The sequence below is a fragment of the Octodon degus genome, unplaced genomic scaffold (genome assembly GCF_000260255.1).
Source record: "Octodon degus isolate 3935 unplaced genomic scaffold, OctDeg1.0 scaffold00006, whole genome shotgun sequence".
Classification (NCBI taxonomy): Eukaryota; Metazoa; Chordata; class Mammalia; order Rodentia; family Octodontidae; genus Octodon; species Octodon degus.
In genome coordinates, this window is record NW_004524582.1 from 18,889,398 (window position 1) to 18,899,832 (window position 10,435).

At 39.8% G+C, this 10,435-nt stretch overlaps 1 pseudogene; it reads left to right on the forward strand.

Moving 5' to 3' along the window:
- Positions 1 to 3,144: 3,144 nt before the first annotated feature.
- Positions 3,145 to 5,964, forward strand: LOC101560778 (annotated as a pseudogene).
- The last annotated feature ends 4,471 nt before the right edge of the window (positions 5,965 to 10,435 follow it).

Sequence of the window (10,435 nt, forward strand, 5' to 3'; positions counted from 1 at the left end):
TTATAATAAAAATAATTTATAATAAAAATAAAATACGAATATTCTTATGAGATAGCTATTTAAGCTAGGACTGTATTATAATCCAGAAGTAAATGTCAGATGAAATGAAATGGGAAGCTGCTTCAGAAAAGAATATTTCATCCATCCTAAAATGGTGAAAGATTTTATACGATCTGAAGAGAACCTAGAGCATCATGCACCCTAAAATAAAAATATTTTTATAAGAGTTGATGCCTAGGTTAAATCCAAAACATGAGGAAATGCCCTACACAAATGTAGAAATATGATTAGAAAGAGATATTTCAGGCAACAAGGAAAGCCAAAAAGTGTAAGTTCAAAAGTAAAAAGATTGACAGCAAAGCCTGGGTAAATTTCTACCATATTGCTAGCCCTGTGGCATAGAGAAGAGGTATAGAAGGACTCAGAAACTATGCAAAAGAAAGGCAGAGAGGCGGTGGAAGACCTCGGCACCTTGAGGTCCTCATTGCCCATGAAGTATACAGATTACTAGAAGGATCATTGGTGGATCAGGTGTAAATAATGTTAAAAGTACCTCTACTATTCAGATTGTTCTCATAAGTAAATAAAATAACTCTATCCCCCCATTCACCTAATATTGCTCTGATTCCCTTCCATTTCTCCCTTATGTACAACTTTCCTCTCCTGACCTTGACATCCAGAAAACTCAGGCTACAATAAAAATATTCCATAAGCTTGGTGGCTCATAAACCACACAGATCTCTCACAGTTCCAAAGCATGAGAAGTTCAAGACTAAGGAGCTAGAAATTCAGCATCTGGTGAGGTTTTCTGCTCTCTGGAGCAGATGGTGCCTTCTTGCTGTGTCCTCAAAAGCTGAAAGAGACAGCACAGCTCAGTCTGGCTCTCTCATAAGCTTGCTAGTCCCCTTCAGGAGGCTCTTGTTTTGTACCTAATGCACTCCCAGAGACCCCAAAAACCTGGTCTCCAATGCTATGGCAATGAGGTCGGGAGAAGGACAGTCACAAACATGTTGACCACAGCACCAACTTTCTCTTTATTTAACGCAGGGTAGAGATGTGTCACCATTAACTCAAATTTCCTTTTCTCCCAGAGGAGCGTCCCCATCCCCATCCCTGGAGCAGGACAGGCAGCTTGCTGCCTCTTGGCCTGCGGTAACACAGCTTCCGGTTCCCCATAAAGCCCTCACCGCAGACCAAACTATCTGCGTTTCTTCTCCAACAAATCTGCAGTTCAAAACAACAGCAACTTGGGTCAGAATCAAGATTTCTATGTTCCTGGATTATGACCTAAAAGAATCATTAACAGAAACTGCCATCTTAGACAATGCCTAAGGAACACGAGTAGCACAAGGCATGGACGTTTAATTGAAGGAGGCTGCCACAAACAGCTCCGGTCTGCGTTCAGCAAGACCTCCGAGTGGCCTGCGCAGCAGACACGGAGGGACAGAGCTTCTTGCCAGACATTTAATCCCTTACCAAGCCCATCGTCAAGCTATTCCTTTTAGTATAGCCACATTAATCTCCCTATAACTCAAATCTCTTTATCAGTTCTCTGCTTGGAAATCGTTCCAGGTCTCTTATGCTCAGCCAAACCCCTAATGTGTTGTGTAAAGCCCCTGCTGTCTCTTTCTTTCCTCCTACTCTCCTGGTCTCAAGCCCAACGCCATGCACTCTGCACACACTGTCCAGAACCACTGAACGTGCCGCACCCCCTCATTGCTTGTGCATCGCATTTCCTGTTTCCTATGCGTATTTATAAATGACACCGTCTCCAGTCTATTTTTCAGAGCTCAGCTCATGACCTCTTAGAAACCCTTCCTAAACATCAAGCACTTTGCTGTCAAAGAGCAATCCAAATTCTTCCTGAGTAGCAACGTCGTTACATCTACAGAGTCTGTCTTCAGGGGCCCACGCATTTTGAGCCAACTAGTGTAAAATAGCTACGGTGTGTAATTTTATCAAGTAGCTAATACCAGGATTTATGGCTTGAAGAGGAGAGTGGTGTGAGGATGTCAGAAGTCCCCTCGGACCGCAACCTGAGCACTCAGCGCAGTACCAAGCCTACACAGCTGTACCTAACAGACAGATTTTGCTATTCTTCTCGCACAAAACTACAAACTCCTAAAGGACAAGGGTTCTCATTTTTTCAGGTTTTTAAAACAAAGATTAGCATTAGTAGCTAATGAAAATAGATTTTAAGTTTATTTTTTGATTTACTGATACCGAAATCATTTGGCTTATATTTTTAAGTGATTTTTGAACTTAATGAATTTTTTACAAAGATTTTTCCTTTTAAATTTGTGTGAACTCTTTCAATATAAAGGATAGTAGGGCCGATCAAATAGCTCATGTGGATTAAACCACCTTCAAGCAGGGGCAGGGGCCAGGAGGTTTGATTCCTGGGCCTGTGTGCTGGCCCCAACCTGGGATGTGTTGAGACAGCAATTGAGACTAGGCGTGGTGGTGCACGCCTGTAATCCCAGCTCTTGGGAGGCTGTAAACAGGTGGATCACTACGAGTCAGATATAGTAGTGAGACCCTGAACCCCCTTTAAACCCTTCCCTAAAATACAAAAAAAAGAAGAAAAACATGATAAGAATATTGTTCTATTTTACAAATGGAAATATGCTATGTGTTTTTCAGTCTTTGTACTTATTCTGGTAACTAGAGTTTATTCATGATGTACTGTAAATTAAATGTTTTTTTTAACATATTTGGTTGTTATAGGTTCTCACTATGCAGCTCAGACTCATAATTTTTTTTTTATGTGTTTAGTACAGGGTCTACAAGGTCACACTACACAGATCAGACTCATACTGATTCTCCTGTTTTCAGGCTCTCGCCCAGGCCCAGGGGCAGGGCCGGCATGGCATGCCCAAGATCGAACCCCAGTTCCTGTGTCTGCCACTAAGCACAGACTCTTAAATGGTACTTTTTATAAAGAAGAAATAAACAATCTGTTTTAAAATGAAGCCAGTGTATTTGGGACGTTCCTACCTACATTTCTCTTGTTGACCCTTTCTGCCATTAAATAAAAACGCCCTTTATTTCTTAGACCACCAACTTCAGCATGGACGGCAAGGGTTCTCTTCAAAAATGGTGCTTTTATTTTGTTATGATAATCACCATCAGTTAGACACTGAGGCTGTAAATATAAAACTTTAATGCTTGAGTGCTCTTACTGTACAAATGCTCTTGCTCATTTTAAACAGCTGAATAAAGTATATTATGACATTGTTTGGTAAGAAGATGCCTGAATGTGATACCTCAGAGTAGAGCAGCCGCCTGCTGCCACGATTGCATTTGATTTCCTGTCAGCTGGAGCTCATGGTTCATCATCCTAAAGCAAGGAAAGGACATTATGTAATTGCCACTACAGAAAACAGGTCATTTCAGCTAAAGCGAAGTGACGCAACAAATGCAAGAATAGTCATTTTAAAACAAAACAGAGTTCTAAAGAAATTTTCATCAACTTGAGCTCAAACATGAAAATATAAGCAACAAGACTGTGAAATGTAAGAGACTTAAATGTCACTGCTGTAATCAAAATAAAAAGCCAGAGTCAGCAGACTTCTCTTTGTGGCCCTGCTGTCACGCATCAGGCTGGGGGAGCTTGGGGGCCCTCCCTGGCATGTGTGGACCAACTGGGTTCCCTCCATCTGCTCCCTCGTCCTCCAGCAGGCTTGGGCAAACTACAGTTGCCCAGTTCCAAAGGGTGGGTTGGAACTGCAAGACCTCTTGTGGCCTAGGCTCAGAGCATTCAGATTATCACGTCTGCCACATGCTACTGATCCGAGGCAAGCCCACCTACTAGGCATGAAAGAATTGGATCAATTGGATCCGCTCCATGATGGGCAATACTGAAAAAGAAGGTGGACAATTTTCAATTTATAGAAAGATATAAAGCTTTACTCTAGGCATTTCTACCTGAGAGTGGGAAAGTGTGTGGTCATCTTTGGTTGTGGAAGATAGAATCACCTGTGACTTGGTGGCTCCTAGCTGTGTTTCCTTATTGACCCCTTCTCTCCATTAAAATAAATTTATATTCTATTACTTCACTTGCATAAATTCCATTACCCTTTAACCAGTTGATTTATTTTTCTTATTATTGAGTTGTAAGGAGAGAGAGAGAGAGAGAGAGAGAGAGAGAGAGAGAACTAAAAAGCAAACTAGAAGAGATATACATAGGAAGTTAGGAGAAGTTTACATACTTCCACATATTAAATATTTGTTTCAAAATTCTTTAACATATACGCTAATTTGTTTCACTTGCACTATTAGCTCATCTTAGAACATGGAAAAGGAAGTTTTGTGTTATCTGTTTCTTTCTTTGTAAAAATATTTTTGACTTATATCTTGTACTCTGAGTAACTACATTGAGGATAACAATACACAGTATTTTAACTATTGTCATTCATTATTTTGTTGTGAAATTTTATTATACATAAAATAAAAAATAAAACTTTATTTTGTACCTGTGTATATTCAGCTGTCCCTGGGTCATTAGTTGAAAAGAACTTTTTCTCTTTTTAGATTATCTTAACAGGCTTATCCAAAAATCAATTGACCAAGAGTAACAGGGTTTATTTTTTAATTATCAAGTCTATCCTGTTGCCTTTCTCTAATCCATGGCTATAAACTGCATTTCCATTTATTTAGGTCATTTTGAATTTCCTTCAGCATTGTTCTGTATTTTTCAGTATACAAGTCTTACCCATCTTTTGATAAAGTTATTCATAATTTAGTTTTTGTAAGCCCTTTGTAAATTAAATTGTTTTCTTAATTCTGCATGGCTTTTTTATTTTTTTCTCAGCCTTAGCTATTCAGACTCTATTATAATATCAAGACAATAGGTACCTAATAGCAACTTTTACATGCAATGTAATTTTCAGGCTATCTGGAGAATACAGCAATAAACAAAACACCATTCTTGGCTGGAAGCAGGTCGGAACTTGGTTGTGGTGATTGATTCTTTACATTATGGATGGTGGGAATGATGGTAACCTTGTTATCAAAAAGAGGTTTGTGTCTGAGGCAGAATTAGTTGAACGGTGCAAAGGAAACAAGAAGAATGGAAGAAAGTTCAAAAATCCAAAGATCCCAAAGAATATCCAGAGGAGGCTTATGACCCTGGGTCTCTCTACAAAAGCCTATAGGAACAGAAAGAAAGGAGCCAGCAGGAGTATGAGGAGCAGTTCAAATTCAAACACATGGTAAGAGGCTTAGAAGATGAGACCAACTTCCTTGGTGAGGATTCTCGGCAGCAGGAGCTAATGGAAAACCAACGAAGAGAAGAAGAACTGAAGGAACTAAAGGAATACAGAAGTAATCTCAACAAGGTTGGACTCTGCAGAAAACAAGAAGGAAGTGGAGAAGAAACTGCCTGTGAACCCAACCAAGAACAAGTTCTCACAAGCAGTTATTGGCAGGAGTCGTGGAGCACAAGAGCTCGGAGAGCAGCAATAGTTCAGAAGACTGAAACCAGACCCTGACCCAGGTGACAAGAGTCAAGAGGCTTCCTCCTGTGTGTCTCTTGGAAGTACTTATCTGAGCAGCCCATCTATTCACTGCTGCTCCTCCACTGCTGTCTGCATTGTCATCCTCCCAGGCCTGGTCGCATACTCCAGGAGCAGCGGTTCTGAGTCCAGCTCAGACAGTGAAGGCACCGTCAATGCCGCAGGGAAGATTGTCTTCTTCATCTTTCAAACCAACCCCTTCCTTAAGGTGCCTTGGCTCCTGTCCTTCACACAAAGAGTCCCCCTCGAATGGTCAGATTGTCTGTTCTGCTGCCAGGCATTTGTAACCTCCCTCCAAAAACTCCTTTGCTGGCCCCCTGTGCACACTGTGAAACTTCTAACCTCACCTAAAAATGTGCCAGATCCACTTGTGGCCAGAACTGTGTTTGGTCTCCTTTCCACTGTAGTACAGATGACCAAAGTAGTTTCACTGCCTCTTCCTCACTGACATGGTAGGGTGGGTGTGGCCGGCAGAGGCTTCTCTGATGCTGCTGGGGGGTCACACTGCTGGCTTGCAGAGGGTGCTGCTGGGTTCCGTTGCTTTTTGTTTTCTCTTTTTCCTTTCCTGACAGCACAGGAAACAAGGGCAGTTGTTGCCCAGGTGTTACATAAAATTTATTGTAGACAAATATGTTGCTTGGTTCCACTGCATTGTGGAGCACGTGGCGACAAAGCTGACTGGTGGTGAAGGGGAGATTGCCCTGGAACTCAGCTGTCCGTGATGTCGTGTGCTAAGTAAAAATAATGAAATCTATCTGCTGAGGACGTCAGTTGACACCAGCCTTCATCGTGAAATTTTCCTTACCGTTGGCCACTCTTCTCTTTCCATCCGATCCCCTTTGTATAGGAATGGGCTGGTAACAAGCAAGCTTCTACTAAGATTATTTTGTCTGTCTGGCAGTTATTTTGTTTTTTTATTTTAAAATAAAATATTTAGTTTACAGTTCTAAAGACACAAAAACAAAACACTGTTCTTTCTAGGAAATAAAATATTTTTCATTGGGAAAAACAACATTAAATGGCAGAACATGCCATAAGTGTATGTGACTAGAGGAATGACATAGTGATGCGGCTGGCATGGTGGTTTTACTGTAATGAGGAAGACCTGCTTCTGCTCCTGGTTGGTCTCTGCCCCTCCTGCTTGAGACCCTTCACTCTGCACTCTAGAATCTAAGAAACTCACATCACTTTGGATCATTTCTTCCTCATTTATGTGATGCTGTACAACAAAAAAGTTCCTGAAACCCTTTTCTGTGCCCTGCCCAAAGCTCCCTGCCTCACTTATCCAGCTGGTCTCAGCCCAACTTGTCATTTCCTGAGGGAAGCATTTAGTGGCACTTTATACCAGGATTAGGAGCCCACAGGAGTGATTCCCAGTTGGCGCTGTATTGATATCATCACGTGTCACTTAGTCCTGGGCACTGGGATGTGACTACTCCATCCCTGCATTGTGCAGTGCAAAGGTCAAAAACAGGAGGTGTTCAGATCCCTCCAATGGATCCAGTGCAAATGAATGAGACTACCCAGAAGTAGCTTATACCCTTGTGGATGTCCTTTAATCAACATTTTCTCTTCCTGTGTCTCAGTCTGGCAGTGCTCTTGGCTCTGTTCTACCTTACTCTTTTCTTACTCCCCCTTAATCTTCTGTTTTAAATTTTATGCCATGCATCTGTTGTTAAACATGTCTTTGTTTAAAGCGTCTAGAAAGGTTTCCTTTGACCTTTAAGTCATCAAACCTCTGAGGGCTAACATAAAACAATTCTGGAAAAACTCTAAAGAAGGATGCAAATCACACTGGCAGAACCCACTTCCCATCTCCATCCTTACGGTTCCAACCTACCAACCATGATTGAAATAATGTCATGTCTTTAGGAGGGAAATACAATCATTTAATTGGATGTAGTCACTACTTGGGTATTTTAAAAGTACATATTAAATATTTCAAAGCAATCCCATTTTAATCAGGTCTCTCTTCCTCTTCAGCGCAATCTCTTAGTTGTATATTTGGACCAACATGTACTAACTCCGATTATGACTGTCACTTTAATTCTCTGGTTTCTACTATCTGGAGGAGAGACACATTAGCATTAGCACATAATTCTCATGCTTAATAAAGGGATGAAATTTAAAACAGCATCCAAGCTGGTGATTCCGTTCCTGGCACGCTGCATATGTACAACTAATTACCTTCTCTCCCAGTCTTCCTCCTAGATGGACACAGCCATTGCCCCCAGTGAAATGCCTGCCAAGAATAGAAGCTCTACTTTTGAGCACATAGCATATAGTTACATTGGATAATCTGCCCATTAGAAGAAACAAGCATTCTTAAGACAAACAAAACTAAATTGATTTCTTATGTTCTTTTCCTTTTCTTTCTTTATTTATATTTTTACGTTTTTTGCTATTTCTGTAAAGGTGATTTAAATCCAAACTTCAACATTATGACGTTCTTCTGGGACCACTGCGGCTCCCCCTCCATATATGTACCTCCCTCTAGAATGTCAGTTTTGTTCATTGACTCTGCCATATTTTGCTCAGAGTTGAATATTTTCCAAAACGCTGCAACCCATTTCCCCTATAAATTATTCTTATTAATGTTTTATGCTAAAATACCTACACGTTGCATTTCTTTTAGTACAGGGGGTAATTTCAATATTTCAAAAACCCTTATAAATCAAGTATAGTGTTGTAAAAATGAAGCAATTTGGCTGAAAAAGCAAAGACATGGTTCCTGTCTGACATTTGCATCAGAAAGTCAGCCAAGCTTCTGAGTGCATTAGTCCATGGAAACAAGAGTCCTCTTATGATAAACAAGCGCTCTGGGAGACAGGGTATTATCACAAAGAGGATTATTTATGCTGGTTCAAGAGACAAAAACGGGGGGGGAAAAATGTAATCCCCTTCAGATCTTGAGGCTGCTGATCAAATAAAAATTTCAAAGTAAATTTTTTTTAAATTGGCTCTCAGAGTGCTTATGGTTTTATTCAGAAAAATAAGTGGGCAAAGGAACCTAGGTATGAGAGAATACAGCACAAACAGAGGGGTTAATGCTGATTTCTATTGAAGCAGGATTTTAATTCTCTTAAGCACCAGCAGCCATCCTTCTTCATCCCAGACTTCATTGGGAATGAAATCATCTCTAGAGGAAAAGGAGCCCAGCCTCACAAATACTCACTGAAAGACACACTCATTTGGAAGCACAGATCTGAGACCTGCAGACAAGAAAGCACACTCCCCAAGTCACTAAAGCACACGCATTCACGATAATACACAGCAGTTCTGAGGTCACACATCATCTTGGGGATGAACTGCAAGGCCAAGGGATTTAAGTCAAATTCCTAATCTTCAAAAATAAAAAATGTCTTCAACCTTGAAATGCAAATAAATAAATAAATAAATAAATAAATAAATAAATAAATTTATTTTATTTAAAATGTTTCTGGAAAATTGTAAGCTGAATTTTTCTCTTTTTTTCCAAACAAGGAAAATTTCTGAAATATACAAATAAGACACAGTTTCTACTTAAATCATAAATCTATAAAGACATTCAGACCTTAGTACATAGAACAGTGAAGGGAAAACTGTTTTATATGCTCTCTATTAGAAACAACAGTTGTCACTTACCACTGTATTTTATAACTTGGGCAAACTCAAAATTACGTGAGAAATCACAGTTCAATTGCAAAACATATTAAAATCTCTATTAATCATGGCTTCAGATTTCAGGTCTGTGTGCCGTGTATAAATTCTGCAGCAGCACAAAGATGCTCAACTTCTCCTTGCTTCTGTTCTGTGTCTTTCCATGGAGATAGCAAATATATCATATTCAGAATTGGGAAGGATCACACAGTCTCTCATTTTATCATAATGTCAGGTACATATTAGATATTCATTCACCAAAGTTACTATACTGGAGTGGAGTGGAATGGAATGGAACTCAGGTTCACTAGCTCTAATCCAAAAATCCAGAATCTAAAATAAATACTCTGAAATGAATAACATTTTCAACAATGATATGGCATTCAAAATGTTTCAGATTTCCAAAGTATTTCAGATTTGGGTTTTCAGATTAATACTTCTCAGCCAGTCAGATCTATAATATTCCAAAGTCGAAACATTTCTGAAATCTGAACCATTTCTTACCTCAAGCATTTCAGATAAAGCATACCCAAACTGTAGTTGCTTAGAATTGATATGTAGATTGTATGTAATGGATTTCATTGAATGAATATTATACTTACATCATGCAAGATAGAAGTGCCTTTTGGAGAGATGGTAATTTTGCAGGAAAGTTTATGAACACGCTCTGCCTTGCAACACCAGAGATAACAGCCTCATAATAGGCAAAAATCTACCTTTGCACCAATTTGTTTTGGCTGACGCTTACCGCCAAAAGGTACTTTAGTTGCTCACTGTAGTGTCATTGTATCTCAAGGACTCTGATTCTATGCCGTCTTCCACTCTATGTCCCTGAAGTTTTATTTTCTAAAGAATGATACAACTGTTAAACTAATACATTAAAGTGGAAGACTAACAAGGGATACTAGAGTGATAGAGGGGATCAGAATCAGTGCTTTCTTTAAGGTTTAAGATAAGAACACAGTTTTTAGCTCTGCCATGAAAATCATGTACTTCTAGAACATTGTAAATTCTTAGGAAATAATGGTTGAATTTTTAAGTAATTAATTTTTATAAATAACTGATTACAATAAGTATACCTAGCCAGGCATAGTGGTGCACAGCTGTGCCCAGCACTAGGAAGATTTGCCAGGAGTTTGGGGATTGCCCGAATTCAAACCCCAAATTCAACTCAAACCTAGCCTCAACTACATAAGGAGACCCTGTCTTAGAATGACAAAACAGGGGCTGGAGAGATGGCTCAGTGGTCTAAAGCACCTACTTGGAACAAGCTTGGCAAA